Source organism: Tamandua tetradactyla, chromosome 1 (assembly GCF_023851605.1).
Source record: "Tamandua tetradactyla isolate mTamTet1 chromosome 1, mTamTet1.pri, whole genome shotgun sequence".
Taxonomy (NCBI): domain Eukaryota; kingdom Metazoa; phylum Chordata; class Mammalia; order Pilosa; family Myrmecophagidae; genus Tamandua; species Tamandua tetradactyla.
Genome location: NC_135327.1, coordinates 171,977,602 through 172,002,862, shown reverse-complemented (window position 1 = coordinate 172,002,862; position 25,261 = coordinate 171,977,602). Strand labels below are relative to the sequence as shown.

The 25,261-nt window shown below is 37.9% G+C and overlaps 1 long non-coding RNA gene across 2 annotated transcripts in view; it reads left to right on the top strand.

Moving 5' to 3' along the window:
• Positions 1 to 10: 10 nt before the first annotated feature.
• The window catches only part of LOC143659798 (uncharacterized), a 29,174-nt gene continuing 3,923 nt past the window's right edge, over positions 11 to 25,261 (top strand). For both annotated transcript variants that reach the window (XR_013163791.1, XR_013163764.1), the window contains exons 1-3: positions 11 to 61; positions 681 to 737; positions 20,905 to 21,052. This is a non-coding gene — a long non-coding RNA (uncharacterized LOC143659798). The remainder of the gene's footprint in view (positions 62 to 680; positions 738 to 20,904; positions 21,053 to 25,261) is intronic.

Here is a 25,261-nt window from a genome sequence, read left to right as displayed (position 1 = left end):
GTGATAATGGAAATGTTCTATGCCTTGCTGTCCACCTGGGTAGCCACCAGCCATATAAAATGTAAGTAGTGCGAAAATGAGGAATTGGATTTTTAATTTTATTTCATTTTAATTAATTTAAATAATTTAAATAGCCACATGTGACTAGCAGCTACTGTGTTGGACAGCACAGTTCTATACCAATTCAGCAACTTCAAAAGCACTGTCTCTAATGACTGAATTTAAAACAGAGACACACAAAAGTGCCTGACACAACACCAATATTGGCTTCTCACTCAGAATTAATTAATAATTATTCATCTAATCATTTATCCAATAAATATATTTTATTCAATAGATATCGAATACCTATTATGTGGTAGATAAGGTCTGGGAATGAAATAGGCCTGGCCTTGCTACTTCTAATGGGATAGGTAGAGAATTAATTCAAAGATCATACAAATCTTTAAATATAATAATATGCCTAGGAAATGTGCTATAAGTGTAGACTGTGCCATGAGAACAGGTAGTAGGGACTCTGTGTCAAAGAGACCAGAAGGGTTCCCTCTCAAGAAGTTTTGTTGAAGGACTTTCGTTTCCTGGAGGTGGGTGGATTTGACGCCTAAACAATCCTACCCAAAAGAAACAACTGAAATGCTAAATGATATGTTTTCATAATAATTTTTTAAAGGTGTCACTAGATTGGCATGAAAGAATCCACAGAGCACTAAAAGAAGTAAAATCAAGACACAGGAGAGGTAGGCCAACTTTCCCCATGAGGATTTCTCTGAACCCTAGGGTTCTTATACGTCTCCCTAGAAAGTTGGAGGGACTCAAGGGGCAAGAAATAAAACCTAAAGCACATCGAAGGAGGAGAATTTCATGGGAAACCATGCACAAAGGTGCAATTCTAATGGAATCACTCTTGGTGTTAAGTAAATAAGTAAATAAAAACATGTGGAAAAGGAAACAAGAAGGAATCTTGCCTATTTCAATCTTCATGTTGGATGATGTGGGGGGAAATATCCCCTAAGAATTCATAACACAAGTAAGCCCCCACATGAATTTAATGGTCTAAATTTTTATCTGTGCAATCCCCCCCCCCAAAAAAAAAATCTCAGACAAATAATTTCAGGATGGTCTCAGGTCAATAGTGCTACCCAGACAACTCTCAGAAGTAAATGCAAATCCTCTTTGGAGGAACTCAACTTCAACCCAGGCCTCAAAAGATTTAAAGAGATAAAGTTCCAAGGAAAATAGTGGGCCCACAGATAAATAGAACAAGAAAATAATACACCATGAGTGAGAAACAGCAGAAGTAGATTTGCAAAGTCTTCAGGTATTGTAATTATCTGACACAGAATATAAAAAAAAACTTGAGAAGTTTACAAAAACAAACAGGAAGTTCTAAAATAGATAAGAAACTCAAGTAATTTGGGCTTTAGAAAGAACCAATAGAATTAAAAATGAAAAAATGAGTAGCATATTTTGTTGACAATAAAACATCATTGATTATAAGATGCAACATCATTTCATGTACTGTAGTTTTTGTTTTTTTTTTTTACATGGGCAGGCACCGGGAATCGAACCCAGGTCCTCGGGCATGGGAGGTAAGCATTCTTACCTGCTGAGCCATGTACTATAGTTTTTGTATCAGCAAAACACTGATAATTATAATTGCAAAATGCCACTGATTATAGGATGCATCCTGATTTCAAATGTGTTAAATGTGAAAAAAAGTTTCAGAATCAAAGAACTGTAGGAACTGAAATTTAAAACTTAGCAGACAGATTAAATTTAGCTGATGAGAGCTAGTTAACTGGGATAATGAAACAAACAATTGATATAAATAAATTACCCAGAATGCATCCCAAAGACAATGAAATAAAAAATATGACAGAATGGTAAATATCTTGAAGGATAGAACAAGAAGTCCTAACACATATTTCATCAAAGTTCTAGAAGAAAGTAATAGAATGGGGAAAAAAAACTGTGTTTAAAAATGAAATGGGTGAAGAAATGTTTAAATAGTGGAAAGACAGCAATTCCCAGATATAGGAATCCAAATGAATCCCAAGCAAGATGAGCAAAAAAACAAAACAAAACAAGAAATTTATACCTAGATCCATTACGGTGCACCTGAAGAACACATGATAAAATTGCAGAATATCAAAGGCAAAGGAGCATATCTTCAAAACAACCAAAGATGAAAATAGATCATTTACTAAAGAATAGTAAATAGACTGGTTACATTTTAACAGCAAAAATGGAAGCCAGAAGACTGAGCCTAGAATTTTATGTCCAGTAAAACTTTCTTTCAATTTAAAAGCAAAATAACTTTCAAACAAATAAATAAAGAACAAAACTACTTTCAAACAACAGATAGAGAACTTCACTAAAGGAAAATTTTAAAAGCTATATTTCGAACAACAGGAAAGTGCTTCCAGATACAAGGTACAAGAAGAAACAACAGGAAAGTGGTTCCAGATACAAAGTACAAGAAGGAATAAGTGGTGAAAAAATATGTGAGTAAGTTTAAAGAAATATTGACCATATAAAACAACAATAATAAATATAAGGACTAATGGGGGAAATAGATTTTAAATTCTTATCATAATAGCATATTATGAGGAAGTGGGTAATCAGAGTTAGAATGTTTTAAGTCCCAGAATTATTAAGGGAAAGGATAGACGCTAATAACTTTAAGACTTTGGTAAGTATTTATGCTCAAATAGCTAGAGTAACAGCTGGAAGACTAGGCACAGAGCATATAACTTCCCAACAGGTAGAAAAGGTAAAGATTAAATGATGAAAAAATAATAATAAATCAAATAATGAATAAAAAATAATAATAATAAATGAAAAAGAAAAGAGAAAAGGGAATTTTTAAAAGGTGAGACAAATAGGAAGAACATAAAAAGAAGAAACTTGCCTAAATATATTTGCAATCATACTAAATATAAATGGATTAAACTCTCCAAGAAAGAAAAGAAAAATCAGAATAGGTTTTTTTTTAATCTAGCCATGTGTATTCATAAGAGATCTGCTTAAAACATAAGAACAAAGAGAAATTAAAGTCAAAGATGGAAAAAAGATATTCCAGGTTAATGCTAATTAAAAGAAAGCATCCGTAGCTTTAAGATAAAATAAGATAAATGTTTTTTTTTTTTTTTAACATGGGCAGGCACTGGGAATCGAACCCAGGTCCTCTGGCATGGCAGGCGAACATTCTTGCCTGCTGACCACCGTGGCCCACCCAGATAAATGTTTTAAGGCAAAAAGAATTATCAGAAATAAAAGAGTCACTACATAATGATACTATTTTCAATTTCCCAAGAATACTTAAGTCTATGTTTTGTGCACCTAATAATAGAGTCTCAAACATGTAAATCAAAAGTTAATAAAAATACAAGAGAAATTGACAAATCTACCACGACAGTGGCAGATTTTTATACAATTCCCTCAGGAGGGATAGCTCAAGTAAACAAACATCACAAAATTATTTTACCATATCAATTAAGCTTGATCTAATGGACATTCATAGGACATTACATTCAACAATTAAGGGAAACAGTCTTTTTTTAAAAAAATGAAAGATTTACAATGTTTACAAAACTGATAAGGTATTAGACCATAAAGTTAGTCTCAACAAATTTCAAAGGATCCCACAGACCACTCTCTGACCACAATGCAAATTCAGTTAGAAATCAATAACAAAAATACAACTTTCAAAAATTGTATCTGTTTGGAAAATGTTGAAACATACTTCTAAACAATTTGTAGTATGAAAAAATGCATCATAATGGAAATATTGAACTGAATAATAAACAAAAACTGTTTCAAAACTTGGGGAGTCAGCTAAAAGGTTACATGGAGGGAATTGTTTATCCTTTAGAGCTTAGATTTAAAAAGAAAAAAGGCTCAAAAGTGATGACTGAAACACAATTGATAAGCTAGAAACAATTGCAAAATAAACCCAAATAAAGTAGAAAAAATTCATAAAAACAAAAACAAGCAAACAAAAAGATAGAAGATTAGAATCAACAAAGCCCAAGGTTGGTTCTTTAAAACGACTAATAAAATGAGAAAGTATGAATAACCAATAACAGGAATTTAGAAAAGGACACCAGTACAGATGCTAAAGACATTCCATTGTCATCCACCTACTGGCTGCGCCCTGTGGCTTCTCTCTGTCTGACTTTCGCTCTGCCTATGAAGGACCCCAGTAATCTAGATTAAAGCCCAGCCTGATTTGGTGGGGCCACACTTAAACAGCAGATCTGATTTATGAAGGGTCCACACACACCAGAATATGAACTGTGACCAAGAACATGTCCACACTGGGTGCATGATTCAATCCACATCAATCAGTTTGAAAACTTGGATGAAATGGTCAAATTCTGAGAAACCTATTAAAACTGACTCAAGAAGGAAAAAAAAATCCTGAATAACACTGTGCCGATTTGAAAGGATTGTGTACCCTAAAAAAGCCATATTTTAATCCTGATCCCATCATATGGAGGCAGCGCTTCTTTTAATCCCTATTCAGTTTTTTAGGTTGGAGACTTGATTAGATTATCTCCATGGAGATGTGGCTCACCCAATTGTGGGTACTGATTAGAAGGAGATGTGACTCCACCCATTCCAGGTGAGTCTTGGTTAGTTTACTGAAATCCTTTAAAAGAGAAAGCATTTTGGAGAAGGCTTCAGAACAACAAGAACCACAAGTAGAGTCATGAGAACCACAAAAGCCAGAGGTATGAAGCCAGAAACCTTTGGAGATGAAGAAGGAAAATGCCCCCAGGGGAGCTTCGTGAAACAAGAAGCCTGAAGAAGAAACTAGCAGACGTTGCCATGTTCGGCATGTGTCTTTCCAGTTGAGAGAGAAACCCTGAACTACACCAGCCTTTCTTGAGTGAAGGTAACCTCTTGTTGGTGCCTTAATTTGGACACTTTTATAGACTTGCTTTAATTGGGACATTTTCATGACCTTAGAACTGCAAATTTGCAACTTAATACATTTCCCCTTTTAAAAAGCCATTCCATTTCTGGTATATTGCATTCCAGCAGCTAGCAAACTAGAACAATCACTATTAAAAATATCTTTCTGCAAGGCAAACTCCTGGCTCAGATAGTGTCACTTACATGTTCTAACAAACATTTGCGAAATATTACAATCTTAAACAAACTCTTCAAGAATAGAAAAAAAGGGAACACTGCCCAACTCAATTTATGAGTCCTGTTTAAATTTGCTATCAAAACTTGACAAAGTACAAGAAAGGAAAAGTCCACACCATTCTCGCTCATGTACACATACACAAAATGTTAAAGAAAATGCTAGCAGAGTTATATACATGACTCCAGATGTGCCACGCAGTTAGATATGCCTGTACCAATACTGGCTTTGGGTTGGGTTTGTGGAAAAGGCTACAAGCAAAACAAGTTCCTATTAGCTTTTCGTCCCAGCTCTAGAAAGGAGCAGAACTGCAGTACCGTACCTTAGAAAAACAACTATAATGCCTCATAACAAGTTGAAAGACTAACCCAGAAGTTAGACTGCCATTCTCATTCAAGGGGGCAGTGGTGCATGATGCCACCACTAAACCCTATTTAGGGAATGCTCAGTTTAGCACTTTAGCCAAGTAGAAAATCTGCTGCAATGTAGTGTTTTGAACAACAGCCCTTAAAATGCAGGATATTCTGGGACCAGTTTCCTACGTGGAAGAGCAGCACTGGCCCCTCCCTGCTGGTCCTTCTGAGGTGGCTTTCTCCGTGCCCACCATAGACAATGTGGAGGTATACACGAGTCAGCTTGGTCACAGACGGATCAGCACATGGGCAGCTGCTACTTGAACAGCGGCAGCTATACAGTATTGACACTGATGGGAAAATGGAACTATGCAAAGCAGCCAATGGGCTGAGCTGTGGGCTGTATGGATGGTGATTTTTCATAAACCAGGCGATGACTTAACCATTTGCACCAACAACTGAGTTTGATGAGTTTGGATGGTCACTTGGAAGCAAGAACAATGGACAGTCATCGGGTGTCCCTTGTGGGAAAAGGAGATGTGGGAAGGCATTTGAACTGCCTGTAACAAACGTAAGGTAACTGTCTTCCATGTTTCTAACCACAGTGTCACTTCTTTACCAGGCAACATCGAAGTAGATGTTCTAGTGAAGACCCATAGTCTAGAGCCAATGTCACCTGCAGCTGCCGATTTGTTTGCACAGAAAAACAGGGCACCAAAAATACACAAAAATAGTTTTGTGGAGACTGACCCAACAATTTCAACTGCTTATCACCCTGCTTTGAAAAGCATCAACTCTAGGCCCCAGGTGTCAGCCTCTTCTTCCATTGAATTAGTAACTGCAGGACCTGCGCAAGCCCTGCAAATACAGGTCAAGGAACCAGCAATGCCACAATCACATTGGGGTAATGAAAATAGCTTGCCTTTGCCTGTGTCACAAACATAGACATTAGGGAAAAGAAGGTCAGTGGTCCTGATCCTGGCCAAGGCAGCTGCACTGGTTGGGAATCCTAAGCCCATGGGCTATTAGGGTTGCCCAAAATTTAAGTATTAGATACACAGAATACCAAAAGTTGTATATATAACTTATGTGCACAATAAATCTCAATGCTTGGTGTGCCAGCTTAAGTCTGTGGTAGACCCCAGAAAAGCCATATCCTTTGATCTTCATTCAACATTGCTGGCTGGGAGCTTTTCAATTGTTCCCATGGAGATGTGACCCACTGAATTGTGGGTGGTAGCTTTTGATTAGATAGCTTCCATGGAGTTGTGACTCCACCCATTCATTGATTTACTGAACTCCTTTAAAAGTGGAAACATTTTGGAGTGAGTCCCTTTTAAAGCCATTAGAACCACTTAAGCCTCAGCAGCCAGCGACTTTTGGAAAACATCCACAGGGAAGCTTCATGAAACAAGAAGCCTAGAGAGGAAGCTAGTAAATGCTGCCATGTTCGCTATGTGCCTTTCCAGTTGAGAGAGAAACTCTGAACTTCAGCTGCCTTTATTGAGTGAAGGTAACCACTTGTTGGTGCCTTAATTTGGACATTTTTATAGACTTGCTTTAATTGCGACTTTTCACGGCCTTAGAACTGTAAACTTGCAACTTAACAAATTCCCCTTTTTAAAAGCCATTCCGTTTCTGGTATATTGCATTCCTGTAGCTAGCAAAACTGGAACACTGGGTGTGCACTAAACTGCCATCACTGCTGTGGACCATGGCCCCTGCCAATCAGACAATGTGGATACAATGCGTGCTTGGCAAACACCAGCTACTGGAAGTTTGGAAGAATTTTTTTTCCACCATCATCTAAGACATTAGCTTCTAAAGCTTGTAAAGCACCCTTAAGTCACCTGTGCTTAAATCAATATTTAAGGTTGTACACATTAAGTCATATACAAAGTTTTGAGCCTCTGATGATCATTTGTCAAAATGATAGAATTCTTTAACCCGGCCAATGTGCCATTTACTAAAGGCTTACTTTCTTTTTGTACTGGTTTACTTGTGTTCTGTTGTTTATTGTATTGTTGCTGTGGATTAGAAAGGCAATGTCTGTCCTATGGTCAAGGCAAACTGCTACATGTGGGATGGATTCTGGCAAGCCAGTGATTAGGACCCCCTCCCTTCAGGGAAGAGAAAAAAAAAAACAGAGCTTAAGCATATAGCAACCTGTGTGATCAGAGAACAGGCTAGAAGGAAAACCACCTCTCTAGAGGGGGAAAGAATGGTCAAGCCACTTAAATAGACCTTCTGAAACTTCTTTGAATGATTATCTACCCTGTTTTCCCTATAATCTATCAAGGCTGAATCTATATTCTGTATGTTCCAGGAAAACCTTGAAATGTTACTGTTATCTAAAGAAAATAGTTAACTTTGTCAGCAACACGTTCCTGTACTTTTTTGGCTCTGTGCCTCCTCTGTCTATGCCCACTATAAAACTTTGCCTACCCTTCTGTTCAATGGGGACACTGACTTCCATTTCCTCACCAGCCGCCATTGGAAAGACTCTTCTCCCTAATTGAAGCTCATGGGTAACTTTCTACCTAGTGTGTTCTTTGGTCTTGGGGCTGCGCTGGGTTGGAACAGTTTAGCAAGGTTGTAGCATGCAAAAACCAATATGTAAAAGTTAGTATTATTTTTGTTCACCAGCAACAATCAGTTTAAATATATATATATAATTTTTAAAAAGATACTACTTAACATAGAAAATACCTAGGAATAATTCTAACAAATAGGGTGAAGCCCTTCATGGAATCAATTATAAAATTCTATTGAAAAATGTTAAAGTTCTAAACAAATCTAAAGATATATTATATCTGGATAAGAAGACTCAATATCATATGATTATTTATTGTCCACAGAATATATCTAGAGAGTCAGTATAATTCCAACCAAAATTCCAGCAGTTCCACAAAACTTCACAGGCTGATAAAATGTGTATAAAAAGAAAAGGACTTAATAATATTGAAGACAGTCCTGAAGAAGAAGGTGGGAAAACTTTCTATACCAGACTTCAAGACATATTATAAAGTTATAGTAATTAAGACAGTACAGTACTGGCACAGATAAACAACTAGAACACTACAAAGAAACAAACCCAAGCATATTTGGAAACTTCTTTTTTGCAGACTTGGCCCTGTAGATTAATGTGGAAAAGATAAACCATTCAAAAAATGTTGCTGGGACAATTATAAATCCAAACAGGAAAAAAAAAGAAATTAAATCTCCATCACAACACATACAAAAATCAATGCTAGTAGATTAAAATACTTACATATAAAAGACAAAACATACCACACTTAGAAGACATTATAGAGGATATTTTTGACAATGGGTTAGGGAATAATTTTTTATATAAGGCACAAAAGTAAAAAAAAGCATGAAAGGAACGATGGATTATTTCAACTACATTAAAATTAAGAACTTCTGTTCTTAAGACCCCTAACAGATAGTGGAAAGCAGGTCCCAAACTGGGAGCTTATATTTATAACACATAATACTGGCAAAGAATTTATAGATCCTGGAAATATAAAGAATACCTCAATCATTTTTTAAAGTGAAAAGCAATTTCAAAAATGGGTCAAAAATATGAAAATCTACTTCACAAAAGATGACTCAAAATTATCTGTAAACATGAAAATCAGTAATTAGTAATTAGAAAAAAATAAATTAAAACCACAATGAAATTGCCAAATTGGCAAAAGTTAAAAAGTCAATCAATACCAAGTGTTGGCAAGGAAGTGGGGCAACAAAATCTCTTGTCCACTCCCAGAGCTTCAAATTGTTAAAATCACTTTGGAAAACAGTTGTTACCTAGTAAAGTGGAAAATGTACTGCCCACCACACCCTATGTCCTAACAATTCTATTCCTAGCTATGTACCCTGGAGAAACTCTTGTACATGTGTACAAAAGATACACAAGATACAATAAATAAATGGAGGTGGAGTCATACAAGGGAAAACAATACAGCAAAGAAAAGGAATCTACTACAGTTACATGCATCCACTTGGGTAAACTTTAAAAACATAATGTTGAGTAGAAGAAGCCAAGTCAAAACATACACTATGTATTTCCATTTATAACTGTTCACGAACAGATAAAACTAAGCAACATAGTTTTTAGGAATATGTACATAAGTAATAACTAGGAGGAAATTATTAACATGGATTAGTGGTTTTCTCTGGGAAGTGAAGGGGGTGCAATTAAGGTGCATATGCAAGCTTCTAAGGTAGCAGTATATTCTTGTTCTTAAGATGAATGGTGGGTAAACAGAATTTATTTTATGTTTAACAAGGCATGGAAGTTTCATACACACTCATATGGATGAGATACCTCACAACAAAACATGTTTTAAAGAAACTATGGGAAAGCTAAATTCTCTTTTTCATAGTGAGAAATGGATAGAAAACGCCTAAAACTGAAAACTCAGGAAGTAGCTATCTAAGCTTATTATGTGGGTTTGCAGAGGTGAATAGCAAAGCTAAAAGAATTCACCGTGGTTGCTGCTGGAGAGTAAGACATGGGAAGAAGCAGCGAGCAGCATTCTGCTGCTTTTTATGCCTTGTAGAATTATTGTTGACCCTTTAAACAATATACTATATAACTGATTATAAAGTTATGTTTAAAACATGGCATAGGAAAGGAAGGAAGGGAGGGAGAGAGGGAAGGAGGGAGGGAGGAAGGGAGGAGGGAAGGAAGGAAAAGAAGGAGGAAAAAGTAGCGTTTGAACTGAGGTAGGTACAATGTGTAGGAGTTAGTTAGCCAAAGCCGGCTGGGAGGTTGTGGGAAGGCTGAGTCTTGCCCTTAATCTACTACTCATTAAAGGTCATAATTCCCAGTTCTGGTTAGGTACAACCCTGAGGGTCTCCAAAGATCTCTGAGGTGCTCCACATTTACAAATCAAACTCCAAACTGAGTTATGTTTACTCCCTGCCCCACCCTCACCCCCCCCCAAAAGCCCCATTTGGGTGCTGTGTGAACATAAATATATCAAATGTAATCTTAGAACACAGAGAAACCAGGGAGTCATCATCCACATTCCACAAGGATTCTCTGACTAACAAAGGGATTTACCACACACTTTCTCAAAATAGCCAGCTCCCCCCCACACTCAAAATGTAGCTTAATTAACAGAATCAGGTTTATCCCTCCTTCCAGAAATATGCCAAACAGCTGCTTTCAGAAGAAACTGATACTGAAATTCCAAAAACAATGATCCACAAAAGCTGGGTTAATACTGCTATAAACTCAAGTTTCTAGATCTACTCTATCATTCAAAAACTCACTCTGGGGCCAATCCCTGGGGAAAGCCGCAGTTGACTGTCTGCTCTCTCCAGTTTAGCCAGTCAGTCCTTGCCTCTCCCTATATCATTCACACACACCTTAATTCTAATTGTTCACAGGAACCAAACATGCAATAAACACTTTGCAGGCAGGGGCTGAGTTATATTCTTCTATGTAACTCCAGGAACCCAATATATAGTCCAGGCCATTGCCCAGGATCTATTTGTTGAACAAATGATTGAATCTCGTAAACTTAGGGTAACACAGCCTCACTTCCAAGGCCTATGCCTGTTCTGTGTCCATCAGCTCAGAGGTCCTAAATCTCTGTCCTACTCCCCATTTTGAGTTACTGGACCCCACCCTCATCCCCCACAAGTCAGAGACTTCATCTGGTGGCCACCTTAGGGGAACTCCCTCCAACCCTGGGGTCTTGCTTTCCACTTCCCTGGGACTTGTGTCCCTCCCCAAACCCAAGCCAGCAATTGATGACCAACTTTCAGGTCAACCTCTGCCATACAGTCACCTCCACCTGGGCACCCAGGTTGGTTTCATTCCATATGAACGACACCCAGTCAAATCCAATGATCATCAAAATGAGGCTTTTGTTTTTATGGGACAGAGGAAAAAGTATTAAAACTTCTACTGTATATTTGTTTTTATCGGATCTTTTTTTATTTCAACTTTTGTTTGTGTTTTATAACATCATAATGAATACAATAGTATTTGTACAGAATTTTAAAATACAAGATAACAAATATTGGCTGTGACATGCTAAGACTTTTTTAATTACAGGGGTGACAGGGTGAAAAAATCTGAAGAATATGATCTAATAATCCAGCACCAATTTATTTTGAAAGACTTCAAACCATCATTCCTTTTTTTCTACAAGTATCTCTTCTCTCGTATGGTATTGATTGGCAAAATCTGATCTTTTAAAATTAAAATTTATTAAATCAATGTGATAGATATTGGAAAAGTTCATACACTTGAAATTAATGTGTTATAAAAAAAACCTCTGAGCACTAATATAAGCACAGTTCTGCCTTTGGAACCTGTGTCAGGCTGGAATTCTTAAAATTTGCTGCTCCTTTCTTTCGCTTAGTGTCAGAACCATCTTCTCTTATGGCAGACCCGTGGGGTAAAAAAATTTTTTAATTACTATTGGGCCAATGTTGATTTCAGACTCTCCTTTCTCGACTTCATCTAAAGAGCAGTGTTTGTGCATTTTACACATGTTTTCTAAAAATTCATGGAAAATGAAAAAGCAAACTCATAGAGTAAGAATCTATAACAGAGGTTACCGGAGGATGGGTGGAAGTGGGGAATAGGGAATGAGGAGCTAAGGTTTAGAGTGTAGAAGATTCTTATTTGGAATCTTGGAAATGTTTTGGTAATGGATGGTGGTGACAGTAGCACAACATTGTAAACGCAATTAGCAGCACTGAATAAATATCTGAATATGATTAAAAGGGGAAATATTAGATTGTATATATGGTAACAGAATACAAATTTTTAAAAATAGTGAACTACACAAATAGTGAACCTTAAATTATACCATGGATTTTTAACTAATAGTACAATAAATAGACAATTATCAAAATGTGCTATCAACAATTGTCACAAGTGTTCCACACCAATGCATGGTATTGATAGTGGCTGGTGTATGGGAATCCTGTATCTTAGGCATGATTTTCATAAACCCACAACTTCTCTAATAAAAACAAAAATTTTTTAAAAGTTAGTAGAAAATAGAAAACAAATTATTAATGCCAATGGTGGAACAATTGAGATAAACCTAATACAGCTGAAATAAAGATGGAAATAAACAGGCAGGAAGTAAATCTTTAGCTTCCCTTGAACAATTATTGGATTAAAGCAGGTGGCTATGCATTCAGCTGAGCAGGAAAAGAATAAAGCTATAAAAGATTTTGTCAAGCACTGTGAAGGATCTAAGATTTTACCCTACTTGCAAGCTGACAAGTTAGCCTGCCATGTTTCATAGATGCTGACAAGACACAAAATTCATGGGTCAAAGATAAAGGACTTTATTATTCATAGCAAAGTCAGCATTTGTACCCTTTTCCGGAGCCCCAGTTTTCACAAAGCAACACAAAGCCAGGGGACATCCACACAGGGTGGTGATTCTCAAGCCTATGGAACAGGATTCATGATTATCTGTTCTTTTGAACTTGTTAAGATGTGTTTCATGGCCCGGAATGTGGTGCTCTTAGTGGATATTCTAGGTAAGTTTGAGAAGAATATGCAATCTGCACGTGTTGGGTGGAAAAGTCTGCAAGGTGTCAAATAGATCGAATTGGCTGACAGTACCATGCAGGTCGACTATATCCTGATTTTCTACCTGCTTCATGTACCAACCAAGGAAAGAAGGGTGTTGACATCTCCAACTATAGTAGTGTTTTTGTCTGTTGCATCTTGTCGCTCTATCAGTTTTTGCCTCATGTATTTTTATGCTCTATTGTTGGGTGCATGCATGTTAAGGATTGTATGTTTTCTTGGAGCACTGACCCCTTTCCTGTTAGACAATCGTTCCAGTTTCTGCTGACTACTGGCTTCTTCCTGAGGCTTTCCCTGATTGCATACAAATTTCCTCTCTTTATAAATCCCCCATAAAACAGATTAAGGCCCACCCTGATGCAATTTGGTCACACCTTAATTAACATGAACATCTTCAACAGGTCCTTATTATAAATGGTTTCCTCCACAAGAATGCCAATTAAGATGAAATACATGAGTGGTTCTGTGGTAGAATGCTTGCCTGCTACGTGGGAGACCAGGGCTCTCAATTCCTGACATTCAAGAAAATAAAAAGATCAACAACATGTCTTTTGTAGGGGAACACAATTCAACATAACACACTTGTCGTTTTTTTTTTTTTCCTCCCTCTGCCTTCTCTGGCTTTAATTGAACATTTTATATGATTGCTGTTCTAGTTTGCTAGCTGCCAGAACACAATATAACAGAAACAGAATGGCTTTTAAAAAGGGGAATTTAATAAGTTGCTAGTTTACAGTTCTAAGACCGAGAAAATGTCCCAATTAAAACAAGTCTATAGAAATGTCCAATCAAAGGCATCCAGGAAAAGATACCTTGGTTCAAGAAGGCTGATGAAGTTCAGAGTCTCTCTCAAGTACAAAGGCACATGGTGAACATGGTCAGGGTTTCTCCCTCAGCTGGAAGGACCCATGGTGAGCACAGCATCATCTGCTAGCTTTCTCTCCTGGCTTCTTGTTTCATGAAGCTCCCTGGGAGGCGTTTTCCTTCTTCATCTCCAAAGGTTGCTGGCTTGTGGGCTCTGCTTCTCATGGCTATGTTATTATACTCTGCTCTTCTGAATCTCTCTCTGAAATGTTTCCTCTTTTACAGGACTCCAGTAAACCAATCAAGACCCACCCAAATGGGTGGAGACATGTTGTCACCTAATCCTGTTTAACAACACTCTTGATTAAAACACATCATCCAGGGAAATGATCCAATCACAGTTTCAAACATACAGTATTGAACAGGGATTATTCTATTTTTATGAAATGGGATTTTGATTAAAACATGGCTTTTCTAGGGGGCATATATCCTTTCAAACCAGCACAATTGCATTTTATCTTCTCTCTAGCATATCAATTATATTTCTTCAATAACTATGTTTGCAATATACATTTTAATTAATCTAAATTCACTTTAAAGTAATACTAGACTGCCTCATATATAGTGCAGGTACCACTCTCTCATCCCTTATGACACTGCTAAATTCATTCCACTTATCCATATGCTATCATCACCCAAAACATGATTACTGTTATCTTTTAGATCAATTAAGAATATGAAAAATAGAAGATTTTACTTTGTCTTCATCTATTCCTACTCCAGTGCTCTTCCTTTCTTTATGTAGATCCAAATTTCTTACCCATATCATTTTCCTACTACCTGAAGAATTTCTTGTCATTTCTTGAAGTATATGTCTGCTGGTGATGAATTCCCTCAGTTTTTGTTTGTCTCATAAAATCATATTTCTCCTTCACTCTTGAAGGATAATTTCACTGGATATGTAATAGCAGGCTGGTAGCTTTTTCTTTCAATGCTTTAACTATTTCACATGTGTTACCACTTTTGAAATTTCCCACAGTTCTTGGATGCTATGTTTGTTTGTTTTTCTCCCATTCTTTTTTCTCTTTGCATTTCAGTTTGGGAAGATACTATTGACATACTTTCAAGTTCATTGATTCTTTCCTCAGCCATGTCTAGTCTACTGATGTGTTCTTCAAAGGCATTCTTCATTTCTGTTACACTGTTCTTTATTTCTAGCATTTACTTTTATTCTTTCTTAGAGTTTCCATTTCCCTGCTTCCACTACCCCTCTGTTCTTGCATGTTGTCTACTTTTCCCCATTAGCACCTTTAATATATTAGTCATAGTTATTTTATATTCCTTATTAGATAATTTTATAATTTGTCATATCTGTGCTTGATGCTGATGCTTACTTTTATCTCGTACTTTGTCTTCTTGCCTTTCAGCATGGCATATGTTTTTTTCTTGTTGTTGAAAGTTAGATGTGATTTATTGAGAAATAGGAACTGAGGTAAACTGACCTTTAGTGTGAGGTTTTATGCTAATCTGGCTAGAAGTTGGGCTGAGTTTAAATGTTTGCTGTACCTATAGGCACCAGAGGCTTTGAATTCCTCAACTGTCCTTGTCTTAGTCTCCCCTGTTCTCTTTGGGCTGCTCTTTATATTCTTCCCAGAGAGAGTCTGAGCCTTGCCATTCTTTTAGCCATAGTCCACTGTTATAATATTGGAGCCTTTGTGTTTCAGGTCCAGTAAGGGGTGGGGGGATGGTGATCTTATGATTAAATCTCAGTCTTTTAGTGGGTCTTTGTCCCTGGGCTGTATTTCTGAATTTTTTCCCCCCTTAGGAGAGGCAGAAAGATTAAAGAGAACTAAAGCCAGGAACATGCCCTTCCCTTAAGTCAGATGAGACGTTTTTAAAATCTTTCCCCCAGTAGAGCAGGCCTTTATTATGGAGAACAGTCAAGGGTTATTTCAAAATGGTTACTTTGCCCATCTCCCCCTGCCCCCTTCCCCCAAAACACTACAGTTTTTACTTTGGCTCTTTACCATGAAAATCTGGTGGGTTTCTAGAGGAAAACCCACAAAAGTGTACTACACACACACACGCACACAAGACTGTAGTCCCCGAGTTTCTCACTTTCATGCTAGTCCACACTCAGCCTCCAGCCATTCATCAAAATCGCCATTCCGACCAGTTTATGCCTCCAGCGGCTTCTGCTCTAGGAAGAATATCTTGGCTATGATTTTTTGGATTTGCATGGGTCTTCAGATTTGGGGATGATATTTTTCTCTGTGACCTTGATTCTCTGATGGATCCAATAAAAAATTGTTGATTTTCACTTTACTCAGCTTTTTTCTTATCATAAAGATGGGAGTGACGATTACTAAACTTTTTACATGTCAAAGCTGAAACTGGGAGTTCTCAAACCTTTCATAATGGACAGTTAGCTGACCTGCCCTTTGTTCCAGAAGGAGACATTATTTTTACTACACTGTAGAGTATGCAATCCTCTCTTGAACTCTTACTGACCCCACTCCCACTTCAGCCATCACCACATTCCTCTGTTCATCTGTTCAGCAAAACTCCTAGAAATACTGACCTATACAAACCTGCACTTTGCTCCAGACAAACATTTTCTCTGTCTTCAAGAGATGTTGTACTAACATCCTTGAAAAGATAATATGGAATAAAGGGCAGTCAGTATTTCAGCTCGCTGGTAATAAAGAAACACAAGAGATCCATAGAGAATTGTCTCCCAACTGAGGCATACAACATTTGGGAAATGCCCCTAGAAATTGGGTCTAAAACAATGATTATCAACCTTGGCTGTCCACTAGCCACACCAGGGTAGACTTAAAAAAAAAATGGTCTAGAAATTCTGTTGCAGTGGTGCGGTGGAGCCCCAGCATCAGTAGGTTGCAAAAGCCTCCCAGGTGATTATAATGTGTAGCCAGGATGGAGATCAGCTGTCTAAAAGATGATGAGATGAGGTGCAATTAGTAATATATGTTTTTAGCTTAGTGTCTCTCAAACTTTTGCTGAGCATCTGAATCTCATCCTATGAAGATTCTGATTCAGTAGATCTAACATGGGGCCAGAGATTCTGCTCTGACAAGCTCCTTAGTGCTGTCTGATGATGCCATTCCCCAATTTGAGTAGCAACATTTGACTCATAATAGACTTTCCATTATAGTCACTGTCTACTGCTAAGTTTTCATACTTTAGGCTTTTATATATATGTTCAGGAATGCATGAGGTGTGGAGGAGAAGGTAGCCTGTATCTGGAAGGTGGATCCTACAATAAGAGTGAGACCTATCCTTTCCCAGGAACACAGAAGTACCCTGAGTGTTGAGATCATGAGGAATTCAGGATGTTGAAAAACAGAAAATAGGGCCATTAGGTCCTGAGTAACCACATTTCTCTTAGATCAAGCAGTTGGATCCAAGTGCCAGAGAAATAAAAAGTAAAATCCTGGTATTGTGGGAGTAAAAGCTCCATCAGGTATGAACAACCTAGAAAAGTGTTGATCAACTTGTTATTGTTTCTCCTTCTATTGAGAATAAAGGAAATCATCTCTGGAGTGCCTTCTACCAATCTCCTGATTTAATTTCCAAAGGTCACGATACCGTTGGTTTCTGAGACCACAGAGCTAGTGCCTGTACTCATTCTACCTTGCTGTGGCACAGGCAGGAAATGGGAAGGAAACAGCCTCTTCCAGGATCAGTGCTGCTCATTAACAGGCCTTCTCCAGCCCAGCAGCCTGTCTCTTTTCCAGGTTGTACGCATATACTTTCTGGCCACATGGATTGGTCATTTATTTTCCAGAGTAAACTGAAGACTTCTGGACCTCCTGCCACGTGCCAGGGAGCTCAGAAGACACACAGAGACATGCCTGTTTAATAGTGATCGTATTGATACCCTGGGGGTAGAGGAATGGAGAAAGACCTGGTGCCTACTTCTTTGACATGTCTCCTTAACCAAGTTAATACCTGTACACACGCCAGTTGCCTCAGTAAGCATTTTAGAAATAGTACTTCACAATGCTGAGATAGGTCAACCTTTTATTCCCAGCAGGCCTGGCTTCTCTGAGTTTTCAGAAAAAAGATTTGCTGTCATTGAAGCACCAGGTTTTACTCTGACTTCTGTGTTTCTCACATCCATCAGAAAAGAACAACACTCCCTTACTCAGAGCTGAGGAAGGGAGACTGCCTCAGCCAGTTAGCTAAATGAAAGAAGACACTGGGCTCCTTTGGATCAGATGTGAAATTGACACCACTGCAGGTATTCTTCCAATAAATCTTTATGATGCACCATTATATGCTTAGGTGCTAGAGATCCAAAAATAAATGAAACCTGGTCTCCTTGTATTAGGTTGTAAGCTGCCAGATTGCAGTATACCTGGTCTCCTTGTATTAGGTTGTAAGCTTCCAGATCGTAATATACCAAAAATGGAAGATCTTTTATAAAGGAAATTGAATAAGTTACAAATTTACAGTTCTAAGCCTATGAAACTGTCCAAACTAAGGCATCCGTGGAAAGATATCTTAATTCAAGAAAGGTCAATGAGTCTGGAACACCTCTGTCAGCTGGGAAGGCTCGTCCCTTGCTCCTGGGCTCCGTTGCTTTCAGCCTCTGTTCCTGTGGGTGTTCTTCATTTTGCTTCTCCAGGGCTGGATTTCATCCCTTCACTTCCTTGGCTCTCTCCAGGTTCTGGCTTGCTTAACATCTCATGGCGATGTCTGCTGGGCTCCAAGCATCTCCAAACCTTCATGTCTCTGTTCTCGAAGTGTCAGCTCTGTTCTGAAATTTCTGTCAGCTCTCTCTCCATCAGCTCTAAGGCTTCTGTTGTTTCTGAGGTTTCTTCAAAAGGTTCCTCCTTTAAAGACTCTAGGAAACTAATGAAGACCCACCTGGAATGGTGGCGTCATATCTCCATCTAATCAAAAGTTCACACTCACAATTGGGCACATCACATTTCCATGGAGATAATCTAATCAAAATTTTGTGCCCTCCAGTACTAAATTAGGATTAAAAGAAACCACTGCCTCCACAAAATTGAATCAGGATTAAAACATGGCTTTTCTGGGGTACATAAAATTTTCAAATTGGCACACTGCTCTTGACGGGCTTAAAAGCACAAAATCCAGGTTAGTGGTTTTCTAGAGTTAGGTCAGATTATTTAGATACTCAAACAGAAAATATCTATGTGACGATTGCAAAAATTGATCATTTTGTTATCCAAGGTTGAGAAAAGCCAATAATTAATAATGGGAGGGGGTGGTTCTAGGGGCTGTAGCCAATCCCCATGAAAGGGCATAACATCCCTAAATGATAGAAATAGTGTTTGCAGCCTATTCAAGATGTTTCATAATAATTAAAACATTATCCAAAATACTTCCTCTATGGCAGTTGTGAGCACAGGTCCACAGTGCAAGTGCCTTTAGAAACCACAGGAGGCCCCTCAACCAGTGGTAGTCTTCAGCCTTTCATGGCAGCCAGGGAGGGAGACCTGGCTCCTGCTCCTTACCTAAGATTCCCCCTATCACTGCAAAGTTGAAAACTCATTTACCTCCCAGGCCAGCAAGTAATGCAGGGGTATGAGACTAGAGTGACTGGAGGAACCACGTGAATTTTAAAGGCAATCCATTTTTTTTCAAAAAAGTCAACAAAATATCCACTGCCCCTTTTCTTTCTCAGCAATCATCTATAGAGCTGGGCTTGAGAATCTGCCCCACCTTTTCCATCTGTGTAAATGTGGGCATGTTTCTTCACCTCCATGAAGATTTCTATTCCTCGTCAGCTAAATAGGGATGATAATGCCCAGCCTGCACTTATCACCAGGTGGTTGCGATAACTTAATTATCCAATATCTACAAAAGTATTTTTAAACTGTAAATCAATACAAAAATGCAAGCAATTTAACCAAGATCATGCCTTCCTTATCTCTGAATGTTTAATTTATGTTCTGTCTCTCTTAGAAATTACAGACTTACATTCCAATCTATTTTCCAGAATCCCACTGATAATTTTTGTTGGAAGAAGTACTCTTTTCCTGCTGCCCTAACTTGTTGAGAGCATGGCTTCTGCAACTTAAATTGCTGCCCTACAGCAAATCAAATCAGCAAATATTTACTAGCTGCTGTGTTCAGCCTTGTAGGAGATACAAAAAAAAAAAAAAAAAAAAGCATGAAATTCACTTTCTGCATTAAAGGAACAAATTGCCCAGCTGTACCACAGTTCCCATATATTCTAGAGGGTGGGGAAAACGGCTTGTGTTCTCTGGATGCACCCAATCCACCTGGAGCTTCACTTCAAGTACAAGAAGCAGCTGGTCTTCATGATTTAAGGTTCAGTACAAATAGTAGAGAAAATTTATTTTACAAGCTCTCTGATTTGGCAGAATTCCAGAATTCATCAACCAGAAAGATAAGGGTGATAGAAATGATTCTCATAGCTCGTCTTTACATAGCAATAAAAGTGCAACTACATAGGACATTCCAGAGCTGGAACACACCCTCAATTTCACCCAAAATATATTTATATCAGAGCCTACCCAGTAACTGTGAAAAGCACAAGGGCCACCCTACCCCCACCCCACCCATATGCTTGACATGGTTGATCTTGGTCTCATCCTGGGCCTGTGAAGATTTCAGGCAGCAGTATTTTTTATCAATCCAGTAAAGAGGTATCAATGTCTATTTAATATGGGAAAGCCTCTGGAGAAAGACCCCCAAACTTTCAAAACTCAAATAATACTAAAAATTACTTAACATTCAGATAGTACTTTTCTGTGAACTGTTGAGATTTTTGTCATTAATTTGCATTAAAAGTCTAAAGCAAATAAGGGTCACACTTTGGAAAAATGCCAATGACTTGATTCATAAATTAATTTCTACCAACTTGAGAATAATAATTGTGGCTAACGTATTGAGTGCTTCTTCTGACAGTTAAGTTCCTGAGTACCTTAATATGTTAGCTTATTTAATTCTCTTGATAAGCCATTGTAGATTGTAAAATTTTTCTCATTTTAAAGATCAGGTTAAATTATGGCCCAAAGATATACGGCCAAGTGAAGGATTTGGGTCATTGACTCTCCACCTTCAGTGAAACAGAGGACAGAAGTGGATGTGATCTGCTCGCCAGTCCCCGGGCCACTGCATCTCAGTGAGTGGTTTCTGATGGTAAGTGGATAGCATGTGGATGACAATTGATCTATCCAGAGCCATGGACCACACTCTTACCTTGTCAGCTCCTTCAGAAAGATCTTCTTTTGGTCCAAACAGGACCGTAGTAAGACCTGGAGATGTGAATCAGTTAAGCCCCACTCCAGTACTGCAAAAAAAGACTGAAAACCCTTTTATTCATTATTGGAAGATTATCCCTTTTCTATCCTCCCTGATGTCCTCATTAGTGAGAAGTTCCGTGAAGACTGAGGCACAAAAGCCTTTCAAACTTACATGTTCCAGAATTTTAAGTCATGCCTATGAATGGTTTGGGCTCAGTTTTTCTCTTTTTTTAGTGGAGTCTTCACTTAGTGTATGGTAGGTTGAATTACAGACCCAAACAAAAGACATGTTCTTGACAGTGGGATGATATATTTAAATTACTAAAAGAGAAAAACTGCCAACCAAGACTTCTATATCCAGCAAAATTGTCCTTCAAAAATGAAGGAGAAATTAAAACATTTATAGACAAAAAGTCACTGAGAGAATCTGTGACCAAGAGACCAGCTCTGCAAGAAATACTAAAGGGAGCACTAGAGTCAGATACGAAAAGACAGAAGAGAGAAGTATGGAGTAAAGTGTAGAAAGAAGGAAAATCAGATATGATATATATAATACAAAAGCCAAAATGGTAGAGGAAAATATTATCCAAACAGTAATATCACTAAAAGTTAATGGACTGAATTTCCCAATCAAAAGACATAGACTGGCAGAAGGGATTACGACCCAGCAATACCACTGCTAGGTATCTACTCAAAGGACTTAAGGGCAAAGACACAGACGGACATTTGCACACCAGTGTTTATAGCAGCATTATCTACAATTGCAAAGAGATGAAAACAGCCAAAATGTCCATCAACAGACGAGTGGCTAAACAAACTGTGGCGTATACCTACGATGGAATATTATGCAGCTTTAAGACAGACTAAACTTATGAAGCATGTAATAACATGGATGGACCTAGAGAACATTATGCTGAGTGAGTCTAGCCAAAAACTAAAGGACAAATACTGTTTGGTCCCACTGATGTGAACCGACATTCGAGAATCAGCTTGGAATATATCATTGGTAACAGAGACCAGCAGGAGTTAGAAACAGGGTAAGATAATGGGTAATTGGAGCTGAAGGGATACAGACTGTGCAACAGGACTAGATAAAAAACCTCAAAAATGGACAGCACAATAATACCTAAGTGTAATGTAACTATGTTGGAACACTGAATGAAGCTGCACCTGAAATATAGTTTTTTGTTTGTTTGTTTGTTTGTATCTTTTGTTTTTGTTTTTTTCTTTTTCCTTTTTTTATATATATATTTTTAGTAGTATTATTATTTTAATTCTCTTCTCTATATTAACATTCTATATCTTTTTCTGCTGTTTTGCTAGTTCTTTTCCTAAATCGATGCAAATGTACTAAGAAATGATGATCATACATCTATGTGATGATACTAAGAATTACTGAGTGCATGTGTAGAATGGAATGATTTCTAAATGTTGTGTTAATTTCTTTTCTTTTTTTTGATTAATAATAATAAAAAAAAAAAAGACATGTTCTTATTCTCAACCCTGTCCGTGTGTGTGTATGTGTGTGTGTGTGTGGGGGGGGGGGGTGATGGACCCATTTGCAAATAGGACTCTTAGAAGATGTGTTATCAGTTAAGGTGTGGACTCATTTATGAGTAGAATCTTCTAAGATCCTATGTAGGTGTGGCCCAACTAAATCATGATGGGCCTTAATCTGTATTACTGGAGACATTATATAAAGGAAGATACAGGATGAAAGAAGAAAAGCAAATACAGAAGGAGATCAAGGACATTGCTATGTGACAGGAGGCAGAGATGCAGACCAAGGAACCCTGAGGATTGCAGCAAGCCAGCATCAGAACACTACAGACTCTGGGGAAAAAGCACTGCCTTGCTGACACTTGGAGTTTAGACTTCTAGCCTCTGAATCCATCGCTAATAAATGCCTGTTGTTTAGGCCAATCCATTGTGTAGTATTTCCATAACAGCTCTGGCAAATTAGAGAACAGAACATATTTTTCTTGGGTAAAAATCATACTGCTCTTGAGGTTTCCCTTCCATAAAATGTGGATAATAACATGTAGCCCACCTTTTTCATGTGGTTTTAGGGGAATATACCAAGATTGCAAAGAAATAAGTTGAGAATAATCTATAATGCAAGCCAGATAACATTATTTCCACAGTTCCTTATTTAGAGAGGTGCCATCCACCACCCATCATTCTCCTTACGTCTGCCTATTTTATTTCCTTTATAGTAGCTCTTATCACCTAAATTAACTGTTTTTAATTCAACTGTTGACTTGAGTATTTTCTCTCTCTCCAACTACATTGACATCCTACGCAAGAAGGAATTTTGTTTTCTAGTTTGCCATTGCATTGCCAGCATCTAAAACTGTGCCTGGAAAATAATAGACACTCATAAGAGCTTGTGGAATAAATTCTTGTTCAAATTTCTATTTTTAGAAACATTTTTAAAGTTGGATTTCAGGTGCACAGAAATAGATTAATCATAACCCTTGCTTAATGACACACTTATTGGTGATCCATGCATGGGCTCTTCTAATTATTTATTTGGCTTTTAGGTTTTTTTTTTAATCATATCATAAACACCTGAAAAAGCAGAACCTAAAACAAAAGTTAGGGCCATCTAACTATAGGGTCCTGTTTCCCATCTCATCCCCTGCTTCCCCCCATCTAAGGTAATGATCATTCAGAATCCCAGGCTTGTCTTGAGTCCATTTCCCTAGACTAGAGCCTGAGATGAGTCCCGCAGGGAATAAGCAAGGATGTGGAACCTGCTGGAGATTGGTTTCAACCTGATCCCCTGGGGTGCTCTGGAGTACTCATTGCACTACAAAGTTGGCCCTGCCTCACAGTTTGTACCCCCGAATGAGTCAGTCATTGGCTGACATTGTAGGAGGCCTCGTAAGAGAGAAAAAGTATATAGCCTCCAGAGTAAGGCAGACCCCATTTGGCCAAGGACAATTCTTCAGAGAGGGGTTAAAACCATGAGCTGTGGGTAGCCAGCACTCAGAGCAGCTGAAATAAGTACATTTGACCAGGAAAAAGGGATCTGTGCATGTTCGCTGTCTTGCTTCCCTGTTTATACAGTTTTACCATAATTTGTATGTCTCCTTAAAAGTATGTGTGTATATATAATATTTACAATATATTTATATAAATATATATACACATGTTAAAAGAATTATACACCATAACCAAGTGAAATTTATACTAGGAATTCAAGGGTGGTTCAACATATGAAATCAGTGTAATACACCACATTAATAGAAAGGAGGGGAAAAAAGAATATTGATTATCTCAAACAATGCAGATGTTTGGAATTTTATAGAAGGGACATCATATTAGATTTTGTTTTAACAGCTGTATATTTCAGTAGGTGAGTCTACTACATCCACCCATTCTCCAGGAATGCGGCAATGAACATTCTTGTGTATGTTTCCTGTGTGTGTCACATGTAAGAATTTCTTGAGTGTGTGACTGGAGTGGAATAGTTGGAACATAAGATGTGACCTTTAGAAGATAATGCCAAATTGTTTTCCAGAGTGGTTTAAGTAATTCGCATTCCCAAAAGGAACGTATAAGAGATCCTGTCCACCACATCCTCTCCAACTTTTTTGTAAATCAAATGAGAACAAAATGGTATCTCACTGTAGTCTTGTATTTCCTAGATCACTAATCATCTCTGCATATGTTTATTGGATAAACATTTTCCTCTTATGTAAAATACATGCTCACATCTTTTGCCCATTGTCCTATTGTGTTTTTCTTATCGATATGTAGGAGATTTTTATACATCCTTTGGCTGTCAGTATACTATGAATATTGTGAATATCTTCTCCAAGTTCGTAATTTGATTTAGCGCTTGATGGTGTCTTTTAATGAGCAAAAGTTCTTAATTTTATTGTAGTCACAGGTGTCAGTCTTTTCATTTTATGCTTACATCTTATTTAAGAAATCTTTTCCTTAAGGAATCTATAGGACAAGTTCGACCTAAGGGCGTAGGGGTGGGGGAGGGAAGTCACAATGGGGCCAAGTTAAAGGCAAGTCACAGGGGCAAGCACTGTGACACCACAGAGGCACAGTTTAGTCTGATCAGCCCTGACTAGCCAGCACAAGTGAC